The following is a 16,508-nucleotide window of genomic DNA, read 5'->3' on the forward strand; positions in this document are numbered from 1 at the left end:
GAGCTGGGAGGAACGGGCACGTGGTATCAATGTGCTCTTTGGCATTTTCCTTTTATAGATGTATGTCTGTGTTAAATGCTCTGTTCATAGCAACCAAAGCAATGTCAAAACTGCATCCTGTATTCACAAAGATCTTCTAGGCTAACAGAGGCAGGCTGAAGACTTCTGTAGCCATACATAGGTTAGCAGGGTTGCATCTCCAGGCAGAATTCCTGCAGATGCTAGACCAGAGCATCTGAGGTCACACAGAAACACAGGCAGCACAGCAAGAACTGTAGGGGCAAATCCATTTCTTGACACAGTGACAATTGCCGAGGACTCAATAGAAAACAGCTGGTGATGCCAGAGAAAGAGGGAAGGAGATCAAGGGGAACATGTACACACACTTGAAATAAAACAAAACAAACTGTTTTCCCCACAAAATAGAAAAAAAAAAAAAGCTCTATTTTCTAACACAGGAAACAACTTCAAAACTCTCCTGAAGAAGATGCAAGTCTAACTTACTGCAGCCTAGTACTTTTGCCTCTGGGACAGAGCCCTGGGGCTGGCCCTCACCAGGGAAGTGTCAGCAAGATATGACATTTTAGCAGTGTTAATACCACAATATCAGATAACAACAGAGCTCCCTCATCTTCAGTCTCCATCTAAATTGGAGAGCTCAAGCAGGATCCAACCTCATTGTCACCTGCAAAGCCTCATGCTAATGAACGTCAAGATTTAGAGCTAACTCAAAAGCACAGCCTGATTTTTTTCTGAAATTTAATTGCTTTCAGTCTGCAGAGAAATAGTTCTGAAGCTCTGAGGGACCTGACAGCTATGTAGGGGTAAGAAAAAAGGCACCCAACATTTCTAAAGAGAGATCATGACACTGTAAAACTAAACCTTGGGCACATCAATTGGTTTCTGTGAGAAGGTAGTAATGAAATTTCATGGTTCTTTTACAGCCACAGTAGAGCTGACTGAATTTGTGTAGCCTTCAGTGACAAAAAAAATTATATAAAACCAATCCCTTTTTGTTCCCCTCCAGAAAAAGAGCTTTCCACTTTAAAAATGCAGTTGAAGAAAAATTTTAAAAGAAAGCGAGTGTGCGGGAAAAAAAAACAGCAAAAATATTTTTATTAATCAAAGGGCTTTTTCCTTCCCTTGAGGCACCAGATAGTCTTGGAAAAGCTGAATGAAGCAAAAGTTTTGTGAAGGCTCACGTGTGGACCTGACCTAGATACAACCCCTTTCTTGTGATTAATTCATAGGTTGTAACTTTATACTAGTCTGCTCAAACCCTGGCTTTATAGCAAATTGGACAGAGTGCTATATTATTCTCTTGTACCCCTTAATATATCACTAAATATCTGAARATTATCTTTTTTTGCAATAGCCCATGATTCATTATTTTTCCTTTTAATCCTGCTATGAAGCCAAGCTCTCTTTTACACCCTTAAATCTGCATTAGACTATAATGGACTCRGACAGTAAAGGCAAATTAAACTCTATGCCAATATGTGACAAGCTGTCAGGCAGCCAGGTTAACAGTGTGGGTTATACAGGTTAAACTACACAACCTGCGAGATTATTTAAGGCTCTTAGGACTAAAAAGCAGAACTAGGCGAGCAGCAGCATCACTTCTGAAGACTTGCAGGTCCATGAGTTTAAATAAAATGGAAGTCACCTTGTTTTCCAATGGAGGGATGATTTCCAAAATTAGGAATTTATTTTGAAGATGGTCCCAAAATCTTCAGCCYCATACAGATTACAACATCCCTGGGAAGTCCAAGACATGAGAAGGCAGCTCCTGGAGATCCCTGCACTACCACCAAGGGGCCCAGGGTCATTAAATGCAACTGTTGGCACATACCATGTGGCTGGTACATCGACCTCCCCACACCACAGCCTGGCACCTGAATCTCTCTGGCATCTCAGGCAGCTGTGCAAAACTGCATAGGCAGCTTCTCGCATCAACAGGACGGGCTGCAAGCCAGAGATAAACATTTGCTGTAGACACAGTGGGGAAGAGGTGAAGCAGTTTTCATTAGAAAAATTARGTCTCCACAGATGCGGGTTTATTTCCTATGAGAGACAGTCTCCAAGATCTGAAAGCAGGGAAAATACTCTCCCCTCCCACACAGATTATTGCCACACTTTAGACAACGATTGCACTGAATCAGATGAAAAATAATGTATTGTAACAACTCTGCCAGGGGAGAGCTAATCAGAAGGCTGTTCTGAAGATTAAAAACCCTTCTCCGTCTTGACAAATCTAGCAACTAATCATATCATGATTCTTAACCCCACTTGAACTAGCTACTGAAGCTCCATTCGTTTGCACCAATTAAAGTTTTCCAGCTCACCTTTTCTCATCTTCTGCTGTCTTGTTAATATTCTGCTGGTTATATAGAATCCACAGCTAATGTTGTAGTAATGTAATGTTGTACCAGTTGTAGACTGGGCTTGTTCCTATCTTTGAGAGGAGACAGGAGGGAAAAAGTCTTTCAGAACATGATTTTATGTTAATTAACTTAATGGCACATTTATCATCAGTCTCACTCTGCAGGCCTGCATGCATCTGCAACCTCACATGGTTCTAGGTGTGCTGCCAACATATTGGCCAAGCCATTCCAAAGCCCAGGCTTTACTTTAACCATTTGCTGTATGCAGCATGAGCCAACAAGGACAGATCAAGATGTTTCTGCTGTGAAGGAACAGCACAGTGCCTTCTGTGGGCCCACTAGCTTTGCACCAGTGTTGTGAGCYTGCCTTTGGCAAGCTGCCACACTCCTCAAGAGCATAGGATTCATGTCAGAAAACATGGTACAAGGAGTTCAATCAACTTTCTGACAAGTGGTTGCTAGCTTTGACAGTGCCTTTCCAGGATCTCAAGCTGCCTGCACCAAAGCATTTGCAGGTTCCCTTCCAAATACCCTATTTCTGAGCACAACAGTTTTCTCAAGGCAATTTGTGAGAAGAGAATAAGGTTGATGCAATGTTCTGTAGACCTTTCTTGCAGGAGGGAGGGTAGTCACAGCAGAGRGACAAACAACTGAAGACAACAGCTGGCTCACATCGAGACTTCCATCTACTTCCAGCTTTAGGTTTCACCTGGCTTAAGTTTGTCTTGCACTCCAGATAGTGTTTTAGATAAGCCAGAAGATAGAAGGAAGGCGCTTTTCTTCCTACTTTGTGCCCAGAAAGCCAAATTCAACATATACTTGAAAATAGACYGAGATAGAAACTAAACAGCTCAAGAATGTGGTTCACCCGAGGTTATATATGTCTAAATGGCATTTGAGTCTACTAATGRCAAACTCATTAGTATTTAGAAAAACAAGTGCGGAATGCAAGCTTATTTTGAACAAGATGAGTATCATGGTAGCCAAAGTTCATTAATTATGAATTTTATCAACTGTTCACTGAAATTTGTTCTGCTAGCACAGCATAATTGCCTGCAAGTGATGCACATGAAATACGAAGCTGGAAAATAACCCACATGATTCTCCCTTCCACCTCATTCCTTTTCCAATAGATGGTTTTTATTTGTTCCCAAACAATTACACGGCTGCAAGAATCCTCCAGGTTCTTTAAGCATCTGATTGGAGTCATCATCGTAATGAAAATTACTGAAGGGCATCATTTGGTGAAACATGAACACCGGAATTATCTTTCCTCTGCTGCACAGCTGTACAGGGCACCAAGAGAGAGGAAAGCCAGAGGGCCCAACAGGCTGCTTGGCACAGTCATGTAGCCCAATTAGGATAGGAGGCTCCAGCAAGAAAACTGTCATCAAACCCTCCCTTATCTGAASGGGAAGGAGAGGAACAGGGAAAAGTGACTGCAAGGGAGAATATTTTGTGTTATTCTGCAAGAGTTGGGTTTTGATTCAAAGACCACAGACCACCCCATATCTGATTGCATCAAGKACGCTGTGTCAGTCTCCACTTGGGTTTAATGTTAAAGGGGAGTCTTAAAGGTAAGTGATGAACCAACAGAAAAGACCAACCAAACTACTCAGGGCACAGGAGGTGTTTAAAGGTAATTTATGGCCACTGGTTTTAATCAGCAARCCTGATCCCCTTAATTCCATTTTCACACGCACAACACAGTGACAGATGTGCAGGCAGGCAGACAGACAAATAGCTATACACATGCATGTAACTTTACAAAAGAAAAACAGCTTTTTAATAGCTGTGAAGGCAATGATTACAGCTGAACAGCACCTTTACAGTATGCACTTTGTTAACCAAGGGGAGATGTGACATACACCAGTTTTCATATTATTCATATTCATAACAGCTTTCATCTTGGGATGTGCTGATATAAATATCTCATTTAAATCTGCGTCTAGCTGCACTGGACCAGAAATTGGCAGTTAAATGCAGAAATTGAGTCTTTTACATTTTATTTTACTAAATAACTRTTTCAAATATGCTGGATAAGCATTTCTGTCTATGAAAACAAGCTTTGCATTGAAAAGATTGATTAAAAACACTACCTGCAGCTGAAATGAACCCAACTCTCAAGATCAGAGTTTACAGATTCCAAGAACTGAATTAACTCAAACCAGCTGAAGGGGAAGTCTTTCTGCACTAACAGAAAAGGACTGGCCACTAGGTTACACCTAGGTTAGATGTTCTTCTCTGAAATTGTGAAAGGAATCATTTCGGAGTGCTTTACAATGGGAGAAGTTCACTTCAGGACTGGACAGACATCAGTAAAACATCAGATACAAAAAAAAACAGAAAAAAGTGTTCCAAAATAAGAGAGTTATGAAAAAAATTAGTTAGAAAATTGTCTGAGAAAACTATGAATAATAATTATGAGTTGACCCAGCAGTGTGTGAAGTGACCACAAAGCACAGCTTGAGAGAAGTTGCCTGTAGCCACATGACAAGTGGGAGTCAAGGTCACAAGTGAAAAACGAGTTTCAAACGTGGAGGAAAAGTGTTGCTTACCTTTGCTTTACATCACTTGAGGGAGGGCATTTGAAAAAAGATCTGTGAGTAGAAAGACTAATGAGAAAAATCATTTCCCTCCGATATCAGGCATTGCAAAGGCTCAACAGTATTGCACAGCACTCACCATTCAGTGCTCCACGAGTGCAAGGAAGGCATCATGTCTTGCACTTCAGTATCCCTTGGACCTGGCAAGACTGCTCATCTGAACTATAGATAATTTATCCATATCCAAAAAGCAGGTGTTGGATTAAAACAGCTACTTCCACCGCAGAGTAATAAAATGCTACTCCAGTGAATCCCAATGATTTAAAAGTAGCCTGGATAATGACAACTTGGGAGTCCTACAAAAATTGGTTGAGAACACGTTCATTTTCCATTTAGAGTTTCAACATTAGGAAAATTTCAAGGGTGGAGCTCATTCAGATCCAGCAATTGAGATGACCTATGTAATTGCATTCCTGTTAAACAGACGCACTGAAAACATGCAGTGAGATTTACCTAGCCTCCTTTGTTATCCCAGGGAAGACATGAATATAGTTGATCACAACAAAGTCCTTGGTCAGGTGTGCTAATGACTACTTAAAGACTTTGTGTTCATCAGTGCAACAGTATTTCTAGGACAATTTTCAGATGCTAATCTGTTAAAGAATATTTTCAGCCATGTTCTACATTTCCTCCTAATGAAGTTCCCCGGTGATATTTTGATTGGGGTGAAAGGAGATAAAGGAGCAATACTTGGGTTGTAAGCACCCTATTTCTCCTGCTAAGTGACACCCATTCAAATGAAATACATTTTCAGAGGGTGAGATGCCACTGAGAAGACGACACATCCTACCCCAGTGTGGCAGAGAAGGGCAGTGGAGAGGCAAATTTGAGCTACCTCTTCAGTGTCACAGCAAAAGAAAACTAAAGCAAACCCTGCATGGTAAAGTTAGAAGAAATAAAACCCCGTATAAAGGCACTGTATAATCACTGTGTCCATATTTTTCACATATTCAAAGGAAAAGTCTGTATTTATGAAGAAAAGGCTTTTGAGCAGTGGAAGGAATTAATTTGTTTCCAGCCTTCCTTTTGACAGGGTCTTTTCTGTTGTACTGAGGCCTTTGGTGCCTGGTATATTAATCTATTTTTTTCCTCAAGCTATCAGTTTTCTCAATAGACCGAAGACAGTAAGGTATTCATTCCACCGTAGGCATGACCAGCCACAGCCATGGCAGAAAAGACAGCGTTTAAAACCAACACTAAAATGCCTCCCTTTCTTAAACCACGCAGGTACAACGCACAGCTATTCCCGGAGGGAACGGTCTTCCAAACCTGCTAGAACAAGTTGCACAAAATGCTCCCGAGCTGCAAATGATGGCGAGTTAGCGCTCCAAGGAGGGCTGCCGAACGGGCAACCATCTGTGCCTGGCTTTGGAGCTGCGAGCCTGCCAAGGACTGTGATTARCGCCGTCCTGACAGCTCCTCTCCTGCCTGCTGTCAGCAGCGCTGCCTCTCCCGAAGCCTGCCTGTGGCACTAGGAACAGATGTCTCTGGCACTTCAAAAGCTTGCACGAGGCTTCGAGGTTACATTTCAGTTTTTATGGTGCACACACTATCACTGAAAGATACGAGGAAAAAAAAGTTTTATACATTTTCTTCCATGTGTGTTTTTAAGTAACCTAAATATTGGACCTGGAAGGCCTCCCAGAGCTACCACCTGCTGGGCCACTGAAGGAAAGAGCTGAGAAGGGCAGAGATGCAGCCAGAGCAGAGCTTCCCTYCCAGGAAGGGCCTGACAGGAGCTGGGTCCTCCCTCAGAGGCAGCTGGCTGCAATGTTCCCAGTGCCCTTCAGTAGGACTACAAAGATCTCTGGCTCTAATCTAGCATTTCTTGCTGTCATTCCTGTAAGGTRCCCTCCATTCCACTGTCATTCCCCCCATTTCTGTGTCAAACGCACAAACACCACCTCAAAAATCTCCCAGGAGATAGTTTTCTAGTTGCAGAGGAAGGCATGGTGCTTGTTGGCAAAGCTTCAAGTCCAGTTAGGTTAGATGACTTGTTCAAGGCAATATGTCAAGAGGACCATGGCCAGAACTAAGCTGGTCTCCCCACTCATGCTTTCCTGGTTAACTGTTGAGAATTTCATACCTCCTCCAAGAAAGGGAGATAGARAGGGGGAAAKAGAGAGGGGGAAAAAGCCCACAAACAGATAGTCACGTAGGAARTGAGCAGCCCATAAGCACCACAGTGGCTTATACATATTTACATATTTATTATAATATTTGAAATGCCCAACAGCTAAGAGAACTTAACTATGTGACTTGGTAACACCTCTAAGGGAATGTGCTCAGCTGCATGACATCAGAAAAAGAGTCATCACAGAGGTGTGACAACAAACATGGATATGGAAAGGCCTCTACAGCATCACAGATAACTGTCAAGGAAATAGTTGCYTCCTTTTGAAGGAAAGCAGCACGAAAGCTAGTGGCAAGCTAGAAGATGAGAACTGCCAGATATAAAAGCTGAGTTTCTSGAATGTATTTCAGAACTGATGGAAATAATTACCTTACAGTGCAATTAGCTATTGTTGCCAGAAGTTAATTAATGCTAAATTGTCTGTGCATTTAACTATATATATTTATATAGGCCTGTTTCAAATAGCAAGTCCAAGTGTTAAAGAATCCCTTGACAAATGCCAAAGCATTTCTCGCTACATGCATTTCAGAGGAGTCATTCTTCAGGTATGCAAGTAGGTGGTCAGGTTAATCTCATCCCATCAAGGCAACCAACAAACAATATTTACTACGATGTTTTCCATGTGGCATTGCATTAGTCTTATCTATTACTTCTAGATACACATAAGATCCGTAGCTTTGAGGGGGAGTCAGGCCATACGTTTTTGGAGAGCAACCACCTGTCCATATCTTCTATTCCAAGCCCTGAAAGAGCTGGGACTTTGCGCTACTGTTTTCCTCACCTCAGGTAGAGAAGAGCAGAAGGCAAAAAGGAGATTATTTCAAGATTGCTTGCAGGCCACTGTGTTCAGGATCTGCAGTAATCACTAAAAAACAGGTTCCCACAATTACTCCTGGAAGAAGAGGGAAAAAAATGCTTTCRAAATGGAATCTGAGAAGTAGATTCCATCACTTCAGTTGAGCAGTGCCAGGCAGCAAGCTGATCCTGATTTTGGATCTACAAGTAAAGTTTAAAGCACAAAGCTGGGCGCTTTATTGTGACTTTCTGGAAAAATGCCATTCATGTAACCAAAATAGAGAGTTTAGGTGTGATACAGAGTTGTTTGCATAAGAAAGCTGAAGCATAATTGGAACTGTAGGAACTGTGTAACAAGGAGATTTGACAGGTCACCCCTCAACACTATTTCCAAATAAAAACCACATTGGACCTTATGGCTTGTTAGAGGTTGCCCTGACTCATCCCTCATGCCCAGACACAAGGATGTCAGCCTAGSAAGGTGCTGTTTTCATTTCCCGTGGGCATCAGCATCTCTCCGCCACCACACCAGCCTTAGTGCCTTGCAGTCACATGCCCTAGCATTCCTTAGTTTTCACATGGCAAGCATGGATGACTTTGTGGAGCTCAGTTAAAACTGATGCTTTAAATCAGTGGGGATTTCAGAGAATTGAACAATTAACAGGTAGAAGAATTACCAGAAATCTAACAGGTAAGTAGAGTGGCTCCCAGTATGAGGGTTACTGAAGATAGATCTCATACTTGATAGAATTAGTGATATTTTTGGATCAAGTCCACCTCTGAGCATCTATCCACTGAAGTCACACCATTTACAGCAGCCTCTGTCACCTGCCTCTGAAAGGATGGGCCATTCRCCTGCTTCCCATGTCCACAAGTGTGTGGCAAGCTGCCCTGGTACTGTCCTATCCTGCAATATTCCCATAGCTTGTACACTTCCACTTTTTAACAGRATGCCAGTGATATGGGATATTCATTTACACAGTATGACTAAGGGGAAATTCATTTGTTTTCATTTTCCACATACTCCCAAATGCTGGCCTCAAATTTCCCCATTTTCACCCTGCCCTTACGCTCTGAGCTCCAAGAGCCTCTAGGGGCACTGCCAATTTACAGTGAGAGAGTGCAAAGTGAGAGAGTCAAATTTCCAGAGTCAAAAAAAACCCACTCCCTAAAAATACCAAATCTGATAGTGATTCAGTCAAACACTTTGGGTTCAAGATTAAAAATGAAGCACTTCCACAAATTAGTACAAGTTTTTGAAGAGCTCGCTGAAAGTTTTTCAAATGCGAGAAATTTGTCAGAAAACAAAATTTCAAGTGAGTTCATTCATTGGTGCATATCTGAACAGAGAGCTGCCAATTCCCAGAAATGACCTAGGAAATAGAAGAGTTTAGGAGAATCTGCCCTCCCGTAAAAATCTTCCTTATAGTGAGGAGGATATTTATACTTTCATATCAATTCACCAAATAAAAGTGATCATTGTGGATTTTAGAACAATCAAAGTTAGACTAAATAAATCAATAGCAAGGCATTACTACAAAAACTGTTAAACTGCTGTTTAACAGATTCCTGAACAGATACATGAGGTGTAAACYTCATTGACAGGTAAATCTGTTGGGGAAGAAGTTCTTGTTTAAGATCTGGGAATCAGAAACCAGCCAATAAAGGTGATCTCAGGAAAACCACAGCCGAGAAGCTCTGCATAAACAGGAGCTATATTCCATTACAACATGCAAGTTTGAGATGCACAATCCCTGTTGAATTAAACAAAGTCTACTTTTAACCRGCATGGAGGTCATTCCTGCCCACCCCAAAGAAAAACCAAGCCTGCCACAGATTTCTCTTCCTCTCCATCCCCTACACCCTGCTTTCCTATGCTGTGTAGCCCAGGAAACTAGGACATCTGCAGTAGCTTCAGGTTAAGGGTTAAAATCATGAATACAGTTATACCAGTGGTAAAATAAACTTAAAGTGACAACCTACAAAGCTGCCTCAGAGTGCTGTAAAGTATTTATTATATACTAAACTGCACATTGAGAATGAACTTGGAAACGGGTATTTTAAATAACTTGGCAGACTCACTACACTGTCAAGTAGGACAAGTATCAGTGGATCTACAAGTATTTCAGAGAGGATCAACTTTTTTTTCTACATTTGCTATAGATATTAAAGCACCAAGGAGAAATCCATTTGCCCATGGTCCCTTGGCTGGACAAATTTCTGATGTTCTCTCCCCTTGTAGCTACTCTGATTCCTCTGTCCAAGTTGCAGAGAGTTCAATTAGGGAAGCAGTGCCTGGAGCAGCAAAGCATCAGAGACCCATGTCCAAAAACGCTTTGTTAAGGCTGAGAAGTCACAACTGATGCAGCTATAATGGGGAAACATCCAAGTTACTGTTGCAGGTAAAAGAAGTCATAGAAAAAGGGACCTTTTGGTGAGAAAATCGCTTTCAGAGGTAGGGCTATTTTTGGTTTAGGGTCAGCTTTTACTCTATCACGTGCTTCTCATTTGTTTCCGTTAGCTATTCTGCAAGCTATACTTCTGACACTTTGCACAAKGCCTTTTACCTGGGAACCAGCGGACAGCAGAACCGGCTTGTTCACTGACACCTACAGAGGAGCAGTCACCACCACCTTTCACTGAAAGCAAGACAGGACAAGGTGCAATGTGCCTCACTGAAGACATGTTGTGCCTGGAAAGCTATTTCTGGACACCAATGTATTTTGTTACTGTGAGAACAAGCTGCCACTCCACTGGTCTCTTTCAGTATGCCATTTTACTTTGCTCTGCACCATTCCCTTTTTATATCCTGTCCTTTAAAAAGGAGTTACCTCCATCCTTCCATTATTCAAAGAAACCTCAAAGCAACTTCTGAAATCAAATCCTCCCACTGGCAGGATTCCCAGTGGTCTGAGACGGGAACACCATATCCAGCATAACGAAAGGAGCACACGCATGGAAAGGCTTATCAAAGGAAACAAGAGCAGCTCAGCTTTGCCCTCTGTGTTCCTAGCATCCTTGGGAACCTGCACAGATGTACTTTTGCAGGAGCATGAGAGTGGTTGCAGACGAGTTGAGGAGAGAAAAATTAGGGTACATTTTCCCTACAGCTTTGCAGTTTTACAGGAGAACAGTCCTGTAAGAAAAAGAAAGATAACTGCAGCAACTCAAACCCTACAGAAAACATCCGAGAAGAAATCAGTGCGCACTTGGCTTCTCTGCAACTCTTTCTCCTCTCTGTCTTTTGGTAATGACAAATCTTAAGAGAATGCTTTGGCCTCAAGGGCATTCCAGCCTCCTAAGCAGAGTGAGAAAGCTCCAACATTAGACAGGTCTTGATGTCAGGACACCTGGTAGCTTTTCATGCACTGGAGGTTTCAGTTGAAGGTAATTACCTGGTTATTTTGGCAAAGGACATCTTTTTAGAAGAGAATAGAACAAGATTTAGAAGAGAAGAACAAGATCTGGCTTGCTCAAGAACTGAAGTCCCAYGATCCTTCCGCAGCATCAAGATAGTACAGGTTACCTGGGGTGATCACAAGGAGGTCTCAAGAAAGCTGGAACAGCTCCTTGTTTTAATACTTTCATTTAAATAAGAAGATTTAGAAAGTGCACATAGGAAAAACATCATGACATCTGGATCTGAATCTCTTGATTTTCAGCCAAAGAGAGCCATAGGTASTGTGCTCCACTGGTATTAAACGTAACAAGACCCAAGTGCATGGCAGGAGCTAGAGCACATTCTCAGAGGTGATCATTACGGGAAGGGCTTCACAGATGTCCCATGACCGTATGCTACAGAGGCACCTCAGCAACYGTGTTCTCAACGGGAGCAAGAGAGCAGGCGAGCTGTTGCATAAAACTCTTCAAAAACTCTGCAAGAGGTTCTCACTTTGTGACATCAATGCCTTCGGCATGGACCAGCCCAATTCACTGCCTCATTGCTTCATGTTCAAACCGACAAGTGCTTGAAACCCAGCATTTGAACAGTGAAGTCACCCCGGCCGAGAGCCCCACACGGCCTCTGAAAGCTCCTGCTTCCCCAAACATGATCCCGATGAGCTGTTCTAAACAGCCGCATTCTGACCTGGGCTTTACACCACGCGCTGCAGGTGTTACAGCAGCAGGCCCYGTTACCAGCAGGGCCATTTCCCCATGCAAGGGAGCAGACCTGACTCCTGAGGAGCACTCGGAGGACAGAGCTGACACCAGAACCTTGGTTGTCTCTGGCAGAAGCAGCTTTGCAGCCTGTGACCTTGCTTTGAGGAAGACATTCCTTCAGCCCAGGTGAATTCCCAGAGCAGTGGGGTCCCTGCTCCAGTACACTCACATCTGCAACCATTAACAGTTACCAGTAAGGGTGGTTCAGAGAAGCAGTGAAGAAATACAGTTGTGTGCTAATCCATGGGAAGCTCGACAGCTCCATGAAATAGAACTGGAAAGAAAAAGAGGAGAAAAATCTTCYGGTTTTAAAAGCTGCATTTATCTTCATACGTATGTGTACACACATACATATTTAGTATCCAGCTGTCAGCTGGTGTGAAATAGCCAGAAGGTGTTGCAATTCCTGGGAGAAAGTGCATCTCTGTGGTGCAACTCAATCCATTTTTGCTGTAAGCTCCTGCAGCGGGAGGTAGCCGCCTGTTAGGACAYGCCAGCCATGGGAAGCCAGAGGATGTGTTTGCTCTTCTGGGAACCAAAAGTCATTCGATARGCCCTAGGAGACTGGTTCTTCCAGCTAGTGTCTGATGAGCCAGGGTTTGATTGGCAGCATTTTGCACTGTAAACACTTGGACCTGAGCAACAGTGATGTGTTTTGCTGGGGAAAAAGGCTTCGGGGCACAGCTATGTCACTCTGAAGTCTAGAATGATTAATCTAATGACAGATGCAACGAGTTCCCACAGTGGGAACTCTGAGCTCTGACATCTTCCCTCTCCAAGCAGTTAGAGGGGTAGGAGGAGGGATCTTGATAGATGTCATCTTTTGACTACTTTGATGCAGTTACTGGTGTCACAAATTAGCCRCTGTTTGGACAACTCATCCCATTCTGCTTTGCTGAAATAAGAAGCAAACAAAAGCAGAAAATGATCTGAACCCCAGGATTGCTACTGCTCCTATCCAGAAAATTTTATGAAGTAACCAGGATACCAGATATTCCTGAAATACCGAAAAGCCTTCTCTGGTCAGGCAGATGCGAGCAAATACCAGAGCATAAAACAACATGCCCTCTTTGTAGTCTGAATCACTTAGGCAGAAATAGAAAAGCTGTGCAGACAGCAAGGACCAAATGACAACTYAGTCCACTGAAGAGGGTAGTAGCAGGGGGCACATTTGAGACCCTGCAAGGTGCATTAAGGCAGAGGTGAGGTTCCCCGATGGACTCGCTTGCTCTCTGCGAAACACGTGCTTTTCTGCAGGKCCTGATTCGCACCCACGCAGCTCTTCCTTGTTTTTGTCTTGAGGATCCAAACAGTAAATGTGCTCCCATGATGGGCTAATCACACAATTTCATTAATCATTTATTTCATCAATCGCTTCCCACCATTTCCCTAGGGCCGCCCAGCCTTGCCTGCAGCTGCCAAATTTCAGGCTCATTTCATCTCTAACCTAGTTTGAGCTGCCTCCTCTCCCTGCCTTTCATACTTTCAGCTCACGTTTTCCTCGTGCGTTTGAGCTGACTGTCCCTGCTCAGTGAAGAGCAGGATGAGCAAGAGGGGAAAGAAGGGAGCCAAGGCTTGATTATTGTTTTTGCTAAACTTAGTGTCTTGGAACCAGATGGTCCTCAACTTATTTGATTCGATTCTAGAAACAGTCTCAAAAAAACAAGTAACCACAAACTGGGCAGTGCTCCACACCAGCCAGCATCTATAGGACTCTGACATTGCAAAGCATTTCTTCACTGCATGAAACAGCATCTTCATGCAACAGCATGCCCTGCAGTTACGTTATATGGGATTCACCCAAGACAAACTGGCAAAGTGTACTGGCCCACACTACCCTCAGCCTTTCAGAGCATCATTTACCAATTTAATCACAAGCAGCAGCAATGTTTTGCAAAACATCAGGGCTGGGGWGGTAGTTTCAGGACCCAACAGCACCAAGGTAACGCTGTGTGCTCACAKGGAATGCAGATGAGGGAGAAAGCATTCAGTGAAGGGCAACAGAAAGTGCTTACCAAACTTGTAGTTTTGGTTTACCCTTTGCTGARCTATGCTCTTATGTCAAGGACTGCTCAGAAGTATATTTCCTACTCCTGGAGAATCACACACAAGGGTAGAGAAAGCCTCCAYGGGGTTGGAAGCTAAAAACAGCTCCTCCAGACACATAAAGAACCTTTATTTTCCCCTATCCAAAAGGGGACGACATACCATTGTGAGAAATCCCATCCTTCACCAAAAAGGTCCTTAGCTCCTCCAGCTCCCAGATGGAATGAACCCACTTCCACCACCGTACGTACCAAGGCTGTGTGAAAGATGGCAGATTTGCACTGCTTAGGGCTGGATTGAAAACATTAACAACCGATCTTATCATTAAAGTAAAAGCAAGGTTGACACACTGACATCAATACTCTATACACAGCTTCRAAACTCAGAATTGATGCAAAATTGAAATTTGGTGGGGAGCTCCAATGTGCATGTGGCCAGAGATGCTGCTCTGCTCTCCTACAACACAGGCCCTTGGACATACCAGCCTCTTGCCAGGCCCAGAGCCCTGCAGTCCACACGGATCACCGGAACGAATGCAAAACAGACGGCGCTTCCCGCRTGGCAGGCAGTGTCCACATCAAAACCATGACAGACTCTGTCTACCAGCACRTTCCCATGGAACATGCAGCCTTCCCTCCAAGCTGTTCTCCAGCAGCGCCAACGCCACAAATGCCAAGAGCTTAGAGGCAGGAGCATGCACYGAGATCTGGGCTTTTGTGCACAGTGAGACCCTTCAACATCTTCAATAAACAGCAAGCTCTCCTCTAAAAATAGGTTGTAGAGGAACTAGATTATTGGCAAATTTGAGCCGAGTCGTTTCAGCCAGAGAGGAAGGCGGAACTCAGCAGCGGAACAAAGGCAACATATAGCCTGTTGCACAAGGGCAGATTGCAGAGAAAGGTCAAGCATTTTTAAARAGGATTCGCTAATGTAACTGGGGCACAAAGCCAAAGCACAATATTCCAGTACAGGCTTTTCTCCATCGCTTTCACCGAGAGAACTGAATCTGCAAGGCTCCAAACCAGAGGCAAACAGCACCAGTACCCAACGAGACTCCTCTGAATGCATTCAGACCTGTTTCAGATCAGTTTCCCTCTCTGTGTGTGGGCAGGAATCCTCCAGTCTTCCTACATACTGCACAGGCTTCAAGAGAGACTCTCTGCTAGTCTGGCTTGCAAAACACCCTGGGTATGCTCACACYTTTAAAAGTGATCTCTGCCTTTCCCCAAAGTTAAGCAGCCAAGAGCAGCAGCTGCTTCAGCTCTGCATGGTCACTGCAATTGGAGATGTCTATCCACACACTTGTGGCTTGTGTTCTTTTCCCAAACATTCCTACTTCAATATCTATATACACAGACTTYAGTGCTGAAGTTCTCATGGAGGAGAAAAAAAAAACTTTGCTCTGGCTTACCAGACCCACTGGAGCTGCACAGATCCACTCCTCCAGACCCTCTGAACAAGGTGGGCTTTGAATGCTGCTTCTGTCTCCTGTTCTTGCAGCCGTCTTTCTAGATGCAAAGGTGTTACATACTTGGAAGGTTTTCTTTCTGCTAGCAGAGAGGGTGTGAGGCTTGTGTTATTTTTTGATACTGCTTGTTCCCGAGCTGAAAATTCAACACTGAGGTGGGTGATTCCATTAAAAGCATTTACAAGTTAAGAACAGAGCTTAACTCAAGAAGTTAAGCCAAATGTTCCATGGACGAATGTTTAGTTCACCTCCTGCCACGATGATAAGACTGGGCATTAATAAGACACCATTTTTAATTAGCTCAGAGAATCAAATTAACACTTCTTGCTATCTATTTAAGCATTTCCTGTATTCAGTGCTTCTTCCTTTCAAAACACTCTGCCAAATTTTTYCACTAAAGAGGGAAGGTATAAAATACTCCTCCCTAGTCTGTGCATCAGAACCTTTCCCAAGTTTTTCTGAGCTTTTCTCCTTTAGATCTCACTAAGTAACTGGCAAGGCAAGCACAGTAATGGTTAGTATAGAGACCCTGAGCAACCCTAGCCCACTAACCTGCAGGTGTCACATAGCAGTTTTCTAGAAGCATGACACTTGCGAGAGCATCAACAAAAYTGTATGTACTGTGCTCCAGTATATACTGTGCTCCAGTCAACTGCAGAAACCTCCAACCTGCCCAAGCAAAGCTCCCACAGGCTTGTATGAAACTTGTTGCTCTGGAAATAACTCTGAAACTAAACCTTCTCCACAAACAGAATCGCTCTTTCTGAGGATGCCTTACAGCTTGTAGCCCAARGCAAGGACTGGCTGGAAATTTGATTAAAAGCTATTTTATTAGAAAGTGTCAATTTTTTTTTTATGCACAGGAGGGGGAAATCTACTGTCCTGAGAACTAATAAGCAAGAACATTTTTGTGC

This window comes from Nothoprocta perdicaria, unplaced genomic scaffold, assembly GCF_003342845.1.
Source record: "Nothoprocta perdicaria isolate Ctin4 unplaced genomic scaffold, notPer1 scaffold_132, whole genome shotgun sequence".
Lineage (NCBI taxonomy): Eukaryota > Metazoa > Chordata > Aves > Tinamiformes > Tinamidae > Nothoprocta > Nothoprocta perdicaria.